The sequence below is a fragment of the Chlorocebus sabaeus genome, chromosome 15, assembly GCF_047675955.1.
Source record: "Chlorocebus sabaeus isolate Y175 chromosome 15, mChlSab1.0.hap1, whole genome shotgun sequence".
Lineage (NCBI taxonomy): Eukaryota > Metazoa > Chordata > Mammalia > Primates > Cercopithecidae > Chlorocebus > Chlorocebus sabaeus.
In genome coordinates, this window is record NC_132918.1 from 1,324,550 (window position 1) to 1,337,280 (window position 12,731).

General features: G+C 43.8%; 1 protein-coding gene across 1 annotated transcript in view; it reads right to left on the bottom strand.

The window, feature by feature from the left end:
* The window catches only part of OXSR1 (oxidative stress responsive kinase 1), a 92,432-nt gene that overhangs the window by 44,321 nt on the left and 35,380 nt on the right, over window positions 1-12,731 (bottom strand). The window lies entirely within an intron of this gene.

Below are 12,731 nucleotides of genomic sequence, written 5' to 3' on the forward strand. Positions count from 1 at the left end.
GCTACAAGCACAAAGAGATGCTAGATAAATTAGGGGGAAAATATCACACAGCTAGACGCAAAGTAAAGAAAAAATTCTCAAGGTTCAGAAATGAAAGAGACACTTAAGAGGTAGAGCAGTAGGTAAGCCCTGGGAGACAGAACAGCGAAACTGGCCAAATGGCTAGGGGGCTCAGGTTTTCAAATCCACAGGTAATAGAAAACATGGCACTGGGCCGATATAAAGTTAGGAGCTAAAACTGAAACCCCCTAATAAAACCAAGAGCCTTGAAAGATTAGGCCACAATGAAAGATATGCTTACCAAAGGTTAGACAGTATAGCTATAGTAAAATAAGATCTTAATTATCTTTATAAAACATTTAAGACCTAATTGTCTTTACAACAAATAAGATCTAATTATCTTTAAAACAACATTTCTAGGAGTAAAAAAGGTCACTTTATAGAAGTAAAAAGGTCACTTTATAGGAGTAAAAATGTCATTTTATAGGAACAAAAGGAATAATTCACCAGGAAAATAACAATCCTGAACCTGTATGTACCTACAACATCTATCACAGTGTTCAAAGGAGTCATTAGGGTTATAGCGGTTCCTGGGACCATGCCACAGATAGCTGGACAGGTTCCAACACAACCTGATACTTAGAGCCCCGCTCAAAGGATGCTGATTTACAGGTTAGCTGATATGAAGGACCAGACAGAATGCCCAAGTGAGGTACATACTGTCTAATGCCCAATGAGTCCAAATAGAGTGCTAGGCCTCCTTTTTGGTGGCGTGATGAGGGTAGCAGAGGGTCAAAGAGACGGCAGTTTTTCCTCAACTGTCAAAGGGACTAAACATTGTGAAACTGCCCAAATAGTCTCACGAAAGTTTATTTGGCAAGCAGGCCTTTGAATTTTTTTGCATCTAACAACTACCCCTAATGGCAGAGGTGTAATAACAGTGCAAGTCAGGGCCACTATCTTGCTAATAAACAGGACATCAAGAGATCATCTATACAGGAAAAGCTTTGGACATCAGAAGGTAAAGGAATTTTAGGATGTAATCTTATCCAGTTCCGTATGTAAGGAGCTTGTCACTTCTGTCTTTACAACAGGAAAAAAGTCTGAAAATCAACAATTCTTCTTAGATACATCAGAGACTGAGGTCACAGGGCAAACTCATGCCTCCAAAAATGTAGACAGGAAGACAGACTTACAGTTTAACGGAGCAGATGCCCAGCAGCAGAAGACTATTGCTGGAGTCAGTACTGGGGTATAAAAACTTAAACTGTCATTGACAAATGCCTGGAGGCTCAGTGTGGACCAGTTTGAGAGTTAAAAACCCCAAGGGGACCCAGTCTAAGGGAGACTCATACACTTAGATGGGTTGGATGAGCTTTACCTCCTACAGCCCCACAAGGTTCTCGGGGTACAGACAGGAGAAAATTCCCCTAATTTCCCACAGGAGAAAGAAAAAAGTAACTAATTTGAAATATGCCCTGAGCATTTTATCAGGGCTTAATCACCTTGGTTTTACCAGAACTTAACCCATCTATGGGAAGGGAGATACCCAGTCTCAGTCCCATCAAGCCTTCCTGTCTCACCTTGAGGGGGAACCGAGAAGCACTTGTGCAGGTGACAGCCCAGGAGCACAGGCTCACTAAAAACACTGAGCTGGGTAGGGGAGACAAAAGTCTTGATAGAAGTCAGAGGAAAAAGAACACCTTACCTATAGAGGAGCAAAGGTGTGAATTAACATCCCACAGCTCAGAAACCATGTAATCAAGCAGAGTGGAGTGAACTGTTTAAAGTGTCAAGAGAAAAAAAAAAAAAAAAAACCTAGAATTCTGTATCCAGAAAAACGATCCTTCAAAAGTAAAGGAGAAGTACTTCTCTCAGACAAATAAAAACTGAGGGACTTTGCAGTGGGCAGACCTGCCTTGCAAGAAATGTTAAGAGAAGATAAAACTTGGATCCACATGAACAATGGAAGAGCATTACAGAAAGAATAAATGAAAATAAAATGAAATCTTTTATTTCTCTTATTCTTAATTGATCTAACAGTCAACAATTTCTATAAAATAATAACAGCAACAAGGTATATAATGATTACAGCTTATGCATAAGTGAAATAAATGACAATACTGTAAGGGAGGAATTAGGAATATTCTGTTATAAAGCACTTGTGCTACCCATGAAACGATAGAGTGCTATTTGAAAGTGGACTTAGATTTCCTGTAAAATGTATACTGCACAGGGCAACTACTAAAAAAGGTTTTTTAAAAAGTATAATTGGGCCGGGCGCGGTGGCTCACGCCTGTAATCCCAGCACTTTGGGAGGCCGAGACGGGCAGATCACGAGGTCGGGAGATTGAGACCACCCTGGCTAACACCGTGAAACCCCGCTCTACTAAAAATACAAAAATTAGCCGGGCGCGGTGGCGGGCGCCTGTAGTTCTGGCTACTCGGGAGGCTGAGGCAGGAGAATGGCGGGAACCCGGGAGGCGGAGCTTGCAGTGAGCCGAGATCGCGCCACCGCACTCCAGCCTGGGCGACAGAGCGAGACTCCGTCTCAAAAAAAACCGTATAATTGAGGCCAGGCACGGTGGCTCACGCCTGTAAACCCAGCACTTTGGAAGGCCGAGGCAGGCAGATCACGACGTCAGGAGATCGAGACCATTCTGGCTAACATGGTGAAACCCCGTCTCTACCAAAAACACACAAAAAACTAGCCGGGCGAGGTGGCGGCGCCTGTAGTCCCAGCTACTGGGAAGGCTGAGGCGGGAGAATGGCGTGAATCTGGGAGGCGGAGCTTGCAGTGAGCCGAGATCGGGCCACTGCACTCCAGCCTGGGCGACAGAGCGAGACTCTGTGTCTCAAAAAAAAAGAAAAAGTATAATTGATAACCTAAGAGAGGAAAGGAAATGGAATCATATGAAATGCTCAATTGAAACCAAAGAAGAGGCCGGATGTGGCAGATGATGCCTGTAATCCCAGCACTTTGGAAGGCGGAGGCAGAAGGACTGCATGAACCCAGGAGTTTGAGACCAGCCTAGGCAACATTAGAATTACCCGGGGAACTTTTAAAAAGGTCCCAATGCCAGAGCGTAGGACCCTGTCTCTACAAAAATAAAAAACAATAGCCAAGCATAGTAGTGAGCGCCTGTGGGCCAGCTATTTGGGAGTCTGAGGCAGGAGAATGACTTGAGCCCAAGAGGTCAAGGCTGCAGTAAGCCGTGTTCGTGCTGCTGCACTCCAGCCTGAGTGACACAGTGAGCCCCTGTCAATCAATCAATCAATCAATAACCAAATAAGGCAAAAAAAGAAAGACACAAAAAGATGTAATCTTAAAAACTATTTCCCTAATCCTAGAGCAAATAGGAAAGCAAAGGCCCAGAAAAGTAACTGATAAAAGAAAAAAAAAATCAGACAACTACAAATTGTAAAGCTGAGGTTTCAATGAGTAATCAGAATATGTTGAAAAAAGCAAGGTACTATACCTCACCAAACATGCACACGCACATGCATGCGCATGCACACACGTGCGCACGTGCACACACACACACTCCTTAACTGGGTTACTCTTAGAATAACAGCATTTCTAAAATTTTTAATTTCATTTTTTTGAGATGGAGTCTCGCTCTGTCACCCAGACTGGAGTGCAGTGGCGTGATCTCAGCTCACTGCAACCTCCACCTCCCACGTTCAGGCGACTCTCCTGCCTCAGCCTCCCGAGGAGCTGGAACTACAGGTGCGTGCCACCACGCCCAGCTAATTTTTTGTATTTTTAGTAGAGACAGGGTTTCACCGTGTTGGTCAGGATGGTGTTGATCTCCTGCCCTCATGATCCACACGCCTCAGCCTCCCAAAATGCTGGGATTACAGGCATGAGTCAACACGCCCAGCCTAGAATAACAGCATTTTTAAAAAATCCATATATGATAGGTAAAAATCAGTCATCTACAGAACTATTCCACTCTAGGAAAAAATGAGTAATTAATTTCTAGTTGTCTAAATTTTCTAACCTGCTTCAGTCTTACAAAGAAAAAGAAACTTCTAAAAAAAAAAAAAGAAAAAGAAACTTCTTTTTATGAGGATGAATGAGAACAACTGACTCTAAGGAATAATGTATAAACTAGGAATCTTGGAAACATTGAGGGTCCCCAATTTATGATGGTTCAGTTTTGACTTAATTATATTTTCTACTTGCAATGGAGTTGTGTCCCAATAAACCCATCCTAAGTTGAGAAGCATCTGTACTCTTAAAACAATAAGAATTTCCATCTAAAACTGTACCTAATCAATTGCTCTTGTACCTGGTTAACATGTTAACAGATCATTAAAAATGAGGTATGGCCAAAGAAGAACATTTGGGAATATTTTTTCCGGCACTGTTAAGTAGAAAAAAATGTCCTGAAAAACAGAAAATTCCAGTCCTCTGGATTATGATAAATCTATGTATGCATACCTTGATATTAGCAATTAACATAATTCGATTAACTACCTCAGTTCTGATTCCATGTTCATCAGGTAATCTTGGGGGAAAAAAGTGCCACAGACTACTAAATGGCCCTCAATGTCCGGAAGGAAGGAAGGAAGGACGGAAGGAAGGGAGGGAAGGAGGGAGGGAGGGAGGCAGAAGGGAAACGGAGGGGAGTCGAGGGGAGAGGAGCGGGGCAGGGGGGGAGGGAGGGGAGGGGAGGGGAGGGGGGAGGGAGAGGAAAGCAAAGCAAGCAAGAAATTTTTACTGCGGACATGACCATCCTGATGAAAGGCAACATTTCACAGCCTTCCATGCAAAACAGATATAACCATGTGACTAAAGTTCTAGCCACTGTGATGTGAACAAAAGTGGTTTCTACAGCTTCCTAGTTGTTCCCTTAACATAGGTGTTCTTGATCCCAGCACTACTGATATTTGGGCTGGGTAATTCTGTCGTAAGGGGTTTCCTGGACATGATAGGATAAATTTAGCAGTATCCCTGGTCTTCACCCATTACATGTCAGTAGCACATTCCACTCCCCAACTCCAGCCCCTGTTGTGACAACCAAAAATGGCTCCAGGTATTGCTAAATGTCCTGAGAACCACTGCTAATAGGAAATGGCATAACCTCTATTTCCCCTTTCCTTCCTTCCTTCCTTCCTTCCTTCCTTCCTTCCTTCCTTCCTTCCTTCCTTCCTTCCTTCCGCTGGAATGTAGATGTGGTGGAAATCAACTTGGATCATGAAGCAAGAACTTAGAGCTAGTAGAGCAATAAAATCAGAGCCTGAGTCCCTGACTCCATGGAGTCATCATACTGGACTGATGTCATTTATGCCCAGACTATTATGTGAAAGAAAAACAATAATCTTCTATAGCCCTGTAAATCAGAGGTTGGCAAACTACAGCCCACAAACTGAATCCAGTCCACTGTCTGTTTCTGTAAAAGATGCAACCATGCCTATTCAGCTACAGATTGTCTATAGCCGCTTTCATACCAGAAAAACAAAGTAGTGGTGACAGAGAACATCTCACCCACAAAGTCTAAAATATTTGCTATCTGGCCCTTTACAGAAAAGGTTTGCCACCCTCCGGTGTACAAAATAATGACAACGACTGTTCACTGATTCTTGTGTGCTAAATACTATTCTAAGTGCACTGTATATATTACCTCATTTAATCTTCACAACTACTTTATGAGATAGATACTATCGCATCCCTACGTTATAGATGAGAAAATAAGGCAAAAGAGATTAAGTAACTTGCCAGAGGTCACCCAATCAGTGACAGGGTTGGGATCTGAATCTAGGCAGTCTGCTTCTAAAGACTGCTAAGAAAGACTATGCTAACCAATGAAGCTGAGTATCCATCGACTTAATATCAGTTACATTTTTTTGGTCACTAACTCAACAGAATTTTAGTCTGCCACTGAGATTAATTTTAAATATATTGTGTTGTCCTCTTTTATTTAGCATATCCATGTATCTATTTTCTCAAGTCAAAGTTTTTACTTCAGAACACTGATGAAAGTATCTTTTTCCTAAACCTTTATAAATCTAGAATTTCTATAGTGAATAGCAAAATTAACCCAAAATATACACTGAAGTATACATTTAGGGTCTTTGTCTTTTTTTTTTTCTTTTTAAGAATGCAATGAGTGGATTCATATCAATTTCAGGCACAAAGAAATTCAGTTTCTGCTTTACTTTGTATAACATCTACTTTGCATAATGTATCAACTCTCATTTAACTAAATGAGTAACATCCTTTTTAAAAGTGGCCTAAAATGCTGCCATTTCAAAAACATTATCTTGACATAATGTCACTGTTAAAACTGTCCTGGGAATTCCCATTCAGAATTGCCCTCAGTTAGCTTATAAGCCACTGAAAAACTCTATAGACCCATTGTATAAGCTCAAGCAAATCCCCTAATAAGACCTCTTTTTTCACCAGCAAAGTAAGATTAATAATAGCAATGTATTACCCAAGCATGTGATAATATATAAAGTTTTTTGTTTCAAAATTAATTTTAAGAATACAAAATATAATAACTTTTTTTCTTTAGAGATTTTCTTCAGGAATTTCTTTAGATAGAACAAAAATGTATTTATTTCTTATGACAATCTCAAGGCAACCAAATGCACATGAAGAGTAGAGTCTTCCAGCTACAGCTGAGCGAAGAAAACAGATAAATCTTCCCCCTTAAAAAGCAATCTTAAAGCTGGACAAATATGATAAAACAACCATTTCGGTGCTCTGGAAATCAACCTGAGAAACATTTTATGCTTGAAAAACAGCTGCACTTCAGGTAAGAACACTGAGACTCTATGGTGTTCTGCTCTGGGACTAGCCCCAACACTTCCTAGCCCAGCTCAGTCAGCATGGAGGTTCTACGGCAGACAGACCATGAAGACTGGCAGCTTCTCTGTCACGGTTAAAAGAGGCTCCTTTGATTGGACATGGTAGGCAACACCTACACCCAGTGACACTGTCAACTAAAGTGACATTCTGAAGGGTGACCAGCAGGAGAGGGTTAACAGTGGCTCTACTAGCCTGTCGTAGCAGTCTAGATAGAGACAAACATATTCTTGGCCAAAGGTACACAGTGGAGACAAAGAGGTCCCTGCTATTCACACACTCCTGGCCAACCCTGAGGATGTGCACATGAATATAGGAGACAAAAGGGCCTATCCAAAAATGAAACCCAGGCAAACTGGAAAACAGAAATTGAACTTAGAAAATGTTCATTTCTAAACCCACAGAAAAATCCAATGGAAGACAGCCATACAGAACCCTCTGATCATCTTCCTCACAGAAACACCAAATTGAACAACTACCTACATGAAAAAGCACCTTCCTAAGAACCAAAACTCAGGTGAATGATCACAGTACCTGATTTCAACTTCACATCACTGTTAGAGACACTAACGGTGATAGGAAAGACAGTCTTGAATTGTCAATGCCACCCCTTCCCCATCCCCTGGCAGTAGCTGCAGGGCAGAGGAAGAATCTGTGCCTGCATTGGAACTCAGTGCTGCTCTGTCACAGCAGAAAGCAACGCCAGGTAGAGCTTAGTCAGCATCCATGGAGGAAGCACTTAGACCGGCTCTAGCCAGGGAGAATCGCGCATCTCAGCAGTCAGAACCTGAGTTCTGTCAAGTCGCGCCTCTGCAGGCTAAAGTGCTCTGGGGTCTTAAATAAATTTGTAAGGCAGTCACGGCTACAAAGAATGCAATTCCTGGGCAAGTTCTGGTGCTGTACTGGACTTGGAGCCAATGGACTTGCAGAGCACACAACCCAGTGAGACACCAACGGGGCAGCCAAGGGACTGCTTGTGCCACCCCTTCCCCCTACCCCAGGCAGCATAGCTTGCAGCTCTGGGAGAGACTCCTTTCTTCTGCTTGAAGAGAGTAAAGGGAAGAGTAGAGGACTTTGTTGTGCAACTTGAATATCAGCTCAGACACAGTGGAACGGGGGTACCAGGCAGAGTCTAGCTCCTAGATGACATTTCTAGACACACCCTGGGCCAGAAGGTAATTCACTGCCTTAAAGAAAAGGACCTAGTTCTGGTAGGATTCATCACCTGCTAACTAAGGAACCTTTGGTCCCTGTATAATTGGCAGTGGCAACCAAGCAGTAGTTGCTGTGGACCTTAGGTGAGACTCAGAAACATGCTGGCTTCAGGTGTGACCCAACACATTCCAAGCTATGGTGGCTACACGGAGGGACTCCTTCTGTTTGAGAAAAGAGGGAAGAGTAAAGGGGACTTTGTCTTGCAGCTTAGTTACCAGCTGGACCACGGTTGGGTAGAGCACCAAGCAGACTTTTGGGGTCCCCAATTCCAGGCCTTGGCTCTTGGATGGCATTTCTGGACCTGCCCAGGGCCAGAGGGGAGCCAGCTGCCCTGAAGGGAGAGTCCTAGGACTGGCAGCATTCACCCCAAGCTGACTGAAGAGCTCTTGGGCCCCAACTGAACACTGGGGGTAGCCAGGCAGTACTTGCCATGAGCTTGGGGCAGTGGTGGCCATGGGGAGAGACTCCTCTACTTGTGGAAAGGGGAGGGAAGAGTGGGAAGGACTCTGTCTTGTGGTTTGGATGCCAGCTTAGCTGCAGTAGAACAGAGGACCAGGTAGATTCCTAAGGTTTCTGACTCCAGGCCCTGGCTCTCTGATGGCATCTCTGCACCCACCCAGGGCAGGGGTAAAATCACTGCCTTGAAAGGAGGAACACAGGCCTGGCTGGCTTTGCCATCTGCTGATTGCAGAGCCCTAAGGCCTTGAACAACATAAGAAATAACTGGGTAGTGGTTACCATGGGCCCTGGGGGAGACCCAGAGCTGTGATGTCTTCAAGTCTGATCCAGGACAGTCCCAGTGGTGGTGGCCACAAGGGTGCTTGTGTCACCCCTCCCCCAGCTCCAGACAGCTCCGCCCAGAGACAGAGACTACATTTGCTTGGGAGAAAGCAAGGAAAGAGAAAAAGAGTCTCTGCCTGGTAATCAGAGAATTCCCCAGGATCTTATCCAAGACCACCAAGGTGGTTGCACTATGAGTCTATAAGAGTCCAAGACTAGTCTGGGTAACACAAGAAGACCCAATCTCTACCAAAAAAAATTTTTTTAATTAACCAGGTGTAGGGTCCAGCCCTATGGGGCTTAGAGGGTGTTCTCCCTGTGTGTGGAGAAGAGAGATGGTAATTAATAAAGACACAAGACAAACAGATAAAGAGAAAACAGCTGGGCCTGGGGGACCACTCCCATCAAGACGCAGACACCGGTAGCGGCCCCGAACGGCTGCGCACACTGATATTTACTGCATACAAGACAAGGGGGCAGTGTAAGGAGGGTGAATCTTCTACGTGATAAGGTGAAGCAAGTCACGTGATCATAGGATAGGAGGCCCTTCCCTTTTAGGTAGCTGAAGCAGAGAGAGAAGGCAGCATACATCAGGGTTTTCTTCTATGCACTTATAAGAAAGATCAAAGACTTTAAGACTTTCACTATTCCTTCTACCGCTATCTGCTATCTACTACGAACTTCAAAGAGGAACCAGGAGTATGGGAGGAACATGAAAATGGACAAGGAGCGTGACCACTGAAGCACAGCACCACAGTGAGGGGTTTAGGCCTCCAGATGACTGTGGGCAGGCCTGGATAATATCTAGCCTTCCACAAGACGCTGGTGGAGCAGAGTGTTCCCTGACCCTTCCTAGGAAAGGAGACTCCCTTTCACGGTCTGCTAAGTAATGGGTGTCCTCCCAGACACTGGCGTTACCGCTTGACCAAGGAGCCCTCAAGTGGCCCTTATGGGGGCGTGACAGAGGGCTCACCTCTTGCCTTCTAGGTCACTTCTCACAATGTCCCTTCAGCACCTGACCCTATACTCGCTGGTTATTCCTAGATTGTATTAGTAATGTAACAAAGAGTAGTATTAAAAGCTAATGATTAATGTTTATAAAAATAATTGATAGTTGTCCATGATCATCTCTATATCTAATTTGTATTATGACTATTCTTATTCTAACTATGTTCTTTATTATACTGAAACAGTTTGTGCCTTCAGTCTCTTGCCTTGGCACTTAGGTAATCTTTCGCCCACAACCAGGCATGGTGGCACATGCCTGTAGTCCCAGCTACTGGAGAGGCTGGGGCAGGACGATTGCTTGAGCTGAGGAGTTTCAGCTGCAAGTGAGCTACAATCATGCCACTACACTCCAGCCTGGGTGACAGAGAGAGAATCTGTCTCTAAAAAGGAAAAAGAAAAGTCAGTTCCCTTCAAACTCATGCCACCCAGCTTTAATATTATACTTTCTGTCTCTGTTGTTCATTAAGTCTTGCTTTCCAAGTCATCTTGCCTTATCTCAAGAAACTTTAACAATCACAGAGACAATCCACGTAATATCCTGCCTCTGAGTTCACTGATGCCATCTCTAAAGACCCCCTCCTCCACTCTACCTGGGTCATCTACTTCCTCCGTTTTTTATCTTGTTATCACCAAAACTGACCCAATTATGAAATTACTAATTCAGACACCCCACTCTCCTATCTTTCGAGATAACTGTTCAACTACTCTACTATGACTACTCTGACTTCAAAGATCACTAATCCACTGACCTGTCTTGATTTTCCATCAGCCTCATCCAGTTTTCAAGATTTTAATCATACTCTAATAACCTGACTCCCTCTTGTCCCTTTGTTCTACAAGTTGCCTGTTTGGAGCCCAAGTCCCAAACAGCATCTTTAGCAAAACTAAAAGACAAAAATGGAGAGAGTAATTTTTTTTTTCTTTTTGACACAGAGTCTTGCTCTGTTGCCCCAGCTGGAGTGTAATGGCATGATCACAGCTCACTGCAGACTCAAACTTTGGGGCTCACTTGATCCTCCCACCTCAGTCTCCTGAGTAGCTGAGAACACAGGCGTGCGCCACCATATCTGGATAAATTTTTTTTTTTTTTTTGAGACAGTCTCGCTCCGTTGCCCAGGCTGGAGTGCACTGGCGCGATCTTGGCTTACTACAAGCTCCTGCCTCAGCCTCCAGAGTAGCAAGGACTACAGACGCCTGCCACCACACCCAGCTAATTTTTTGTATTTTTAGTAGAGATGGAGTTTCACCGTGTTAGCCAGGATGGTCTCAATTCCCTGACCTTGTGATCTGCCTGCCTTGGCCTCCCAAAGTGCTGACATTACAAGCATGAGCCACCATGCCCGGCCCATATCTGAATAATTTTTTAAAACCTTTTTGTAGAGACAAGGTCTCACTGTGTTGCCCAGGCTGGTATTAAACTCCTGGGCTCAAGCAATCCGCCCGCTTTGGCCTCTCAAAGTGCTGGGATTATAGGCATGAGCCACCATGCCAAGCTGAAAGAGTAATTTTTAATATATAAAAAGCTCAGGATAAAAAAAGGCAGGAAGATACCAGTAGAAAAACAGGCAAAAGTTGAGCTGGGCTCAGTAACATGTGCCTGTAATCCCTGCTACTTGTAAGACTGAGGTGGGAGGAATGCCTGAGCCCAGGAGTTCAAGACCAGCCTGGGCAACACAGCACGACCCCATTTCAAAATAAAAGAAAAACAGGCAAAAATCACAAGCAGATGAGTCACAACAGGAAATACCAATTCCTTCATATAAATCTGTGTCCAACCTCACTAATAATTCAAGATGTCAAAATTGATACTATTCTTCATGTATCGAAATGTGTAAATTAAAATTTTTAATAGGCAAGGCTAGCAAGGGACCAGTAAATCTACCATTCTTATGCACTGCTAATAGATGTATAAATCACTACATTTCTGAAAAGCACTTTGGCAACGTCTTTTAAGATTCTTTAAAATGTGTTTTATGGAAAGCCAGATTTTTAAAAATTATAAAAATCACAGAGGAAAGTATTCATCACAGTGTTAAAAGCAATATAAACATAAAATATTTGGAGAATGGTTCCATGTATCATATAAAAATATGTCACACTACACACTCAGAATCTGAACCCAGGAACAAAACAGATTTAAATAAAATTGTCTCCATTCCAAATCCAGGGACTAGTTCTGGTCCCGAACCAAATGGTGTAGGTTTACGCTTCCCTGTTCCTCCCCTTTAAATATATCTAAAATTCCCAGAAATAATCCAACAGACAATCATAAAAGAAGTCTGAAAGGAGAAAAGAGGAAAGCAGAGTGGCTATGGGCCTCAGAACTTGAACGACAACATGGCATTATGTTTTCTGAGTTTTTCATCATCATAGGAAAGGTTTAAAAAAAAAGTTTCCTGAGCTTTCCTTTAATCTGCTATAACTCAGACTGGGCATTAGAGAGCCCTGAAATCCAGAACTATTGACTGACATATATCAAAAAGAGCCCCAACCCTGCTCTCTCTCTGCCTAAAGGAGCAGAAAAGGGGCAGTCCAGCAGAAATCTAATAGGTGGTCCCATCCCTGACTCCACACTTGGAGTTGCAGGAGAGCCCACCATGCCTAAAGAGCAGTGCCAATAAAGAGCAGACAGGGGACTTCATCCCCTCCCCCATATGCAGTACAGCCAGTAGGCCCACATCACCCACATCAGTAGCACCAGTCGGCACAGCTGGCATCTCTTAGCCCTCCACCCAGCAGCAAAGGACTACGCAGGTCCAGTGTTTCCCAACTCCCCACCCAGGAGCAAAGAATGGTCTAAGGGAATAACCTTCCATCCCCACAGGCAATATCAACAGGGACTGAATGGAAGCCCCACTGGCACCAGGTGGGAGTCCACATGATGGGACTAGGAGAGTGCTCACAGACCCGA